The sequence below is a fragment of the Protopterus annectens genome, chromosome 1.part2 (assembly GCF_019279795.1).
Source record: "Protopterus annectens isolate FY-2018-M chromosome 1.part2, PAN1.0, whole genome shotgun sequence".
In the NCBI taxonomy this organism is placed as follows: domain Eukaryota; kingdom Metazoa; phylum Chordata; order Ceratodontiformes; family Protopteridae; genus Protopterus; species Protopterus annectens.
The window spans coordinates 1,021,996,184-1,021,998,683 of NC_056727.1; the positions used below are offsets into that span (position 1 = coordinate 1,021,996,184).

General features: G+C 31.8%; 1 protein-coding gene across 1 annotated transcript in view; it reads right to left on the reverse strand.

Annotated features, from left to right (window-relative positions):
• The window catches only part of LOC122792225 (CUB and sushi domain-containing protein 1-like), a 3,080,606-nt gene that overhangs the window by 2,940,815 nt on the left and 137,291 nt on the right, over window positions 1–2,500 (reverse strand). The gene's annotated exons all lie outside the window — the stretch shown is intronic.

The window sequence follows — 2,500 nt, forward strand, 5'->3', positions numbered from 1 at the left end:
TCAATATGTAATAAAAAACTACAATGTGAAAATTCAAACTGGAACTAAAACAAATGTATGTATGTGTTGTTTTAATCCATGATTCTTATAGTAGGTAAAGGCTGCAAACACAACAGGAAAACTTGTTTTGCATTTAATTGTATTCATCGGCTAATACAAAATTATATACTTTTTAAGATGTAAAAATGGAAAATGCAAGTTTAAAAGAACAAGGATGCTATTTAGAAGAAAAAGGAAAATAAGCCAAATACAGATATTATTAAACTGAAAAAAAATTAATACAGTGAAGACAGAAACTGCATCAGATGCTGTGTGACAAGAATACAAGTATGAATGTTGCCATGAACGGGTGGCGAGAATGTTGAATTTAAACTGGACATGAGACCAGAGTGTAACATGTTGCAAAAGGATATTGTTAAACTACTGAGAATAACAAGGTACTCAAAAGAAAGCTCTGTGCACATTAACAAATTCAGGCCATACTATGGTACCATTTGGTCAAAACACTGTTCATATGCAATATTCATAAAAATAGGAAATTATCTTGTTACACTTAAGAAAATTCTTCTTATATTTTTTGGGGGAGTGCTGGGTTATGAAAAGATGGGAAAGGTAAAGCAACTTTATAGTGTACATGGAAAGAGTGAATAAACACAGAACCAAAAAACAGTCTCAGAGATATAACAGATACCATAGAAATGCATAACAATAATGTCCTGCATTACTGTGGTGCATTATTTAAAGGTTTAGGAAATCTGCAATGAGGCAACCATTTGCAATAAAATCAGAATGCTATACTAGTGATACATGTTCCAAGAAAAATGCCATTAGCTCTCAAAAATAAAATACAGTAAGTCAGTCAATCAAAAAACTAAGATGTAATAAAAGTCAAGTAAATATCCAAAACTGGGTAATTGCATGATTATTGTTGTGAAGACAAGATTTTCATCATTTTTGTCTGCACCAGAGATGAAACAATTGATTAACAAGTAACATTACTCATTAGTTTTAGATGAAAGAGCAATCTTTTAGATCTCTTTTACTGTAGCCACAACTATATGACATGTAACCTCCTAATGATCTGATCTCCAGTGAGTCTGCAAAGTTTTTGGCTCCTTTTGTATACCCTTAGCAAAAGATTACACATTGGCATAAGAAGGACATCCATCTTTAAAAAATCTCAAAACTTTCTGTATATAATATGCTTAAGCAGGTTAAGTTACAGACTTAAGTTAGAACTGTCAATAGCCCAAAACTGGATCACACATAAAACTGATTCCTTTATGTTACATGCACTTGTATGTTCTGCTATATAGCAATCTATTTGCTTCTTGAAAGTCTTTAACTGAACAAATTCTCTAATGTAAAGTTGCGTTGATATCCACAGTCTGGGGATCTACTGACTTATAAAGCCATCTCTTTTCTTAGTTCTATTGAGATTAAGAATATATTGAAAATCTCTATATTTTAGTTTACCAAAGTATTCTCTTACTGGATCAAAATTTATCATCTTTGTATGCTAGGTACAGTTTTCCTCTAATGATTATGTATAAAATGCTGAACAGATTCAAGGGTTTTGTTCTTTCTTCATAACTTTTTTTTTTCAAATATCTAACCTTTCTTGTGTATCTTCTCTAAATCTTTTCAGGGATGACAAAATCAGCTACTGAAAATGTACAAAACATTAATTTGCACTCAGTGATCTAATCATTGATGTATACAATTTTCTTTACAGACTTTTAGATCTCTAGTTTGTACCATACTAAGAAATAGGGCTATCTTCTTCATTGCCCTTGTTTTAAAGTTTTGACAGTATTTCTTAAATACAAAATCCTTGCTAATTATGATGCCTAAATCCTTTATAGGATCTACCATCTCCAATGTGGTACCTCTGAGTTTTGTTTTCAGATTTACTATTATCTCCAGAGATGATAACCTGGTATTTGTATAACTGGACTTCAATCCAAATGATATTGCCCAGTCATGAATCTCTTGCAGAAAATGATTCAAGTGATTAATGTCACTTGTGCAGTCATCTGTGTATTTACTTAGACAATTTTTTTGGAGTGTGGTATGCCTGCAAATAGGATGCTAAAACTGACACCTGAAGTACCCCTATATCAGAAGTAATCATCTTGATGTTTTAGTGTAGAAGTTCACCTACTGTGATCTCCAGTTAACCAATTGTTAATCCAGTTTATAACACAGTTGTTAACCTGTATTTTTTATTCTCTCAATAATTTGACTAAGTTCTAAAATGTCAAAAGCCTGGTTTTGAAACTTCTATGTGTACAACTAAAGCTGCATTCCCTTCATGTCTTAGACAGCTAATGCCTTCAACAAAACTTGTAGGACATGCTAATTTTGATCTTCATTTAATAAAACCAAACTGGGAATAGTCCAGCTGTCTCCCATATTTTTCATCACCCTTTAATAGGTACAGAATGCATGGTTCATATACCTGTCCAATTATAAATGATTATAAATATTAAGTTTATTG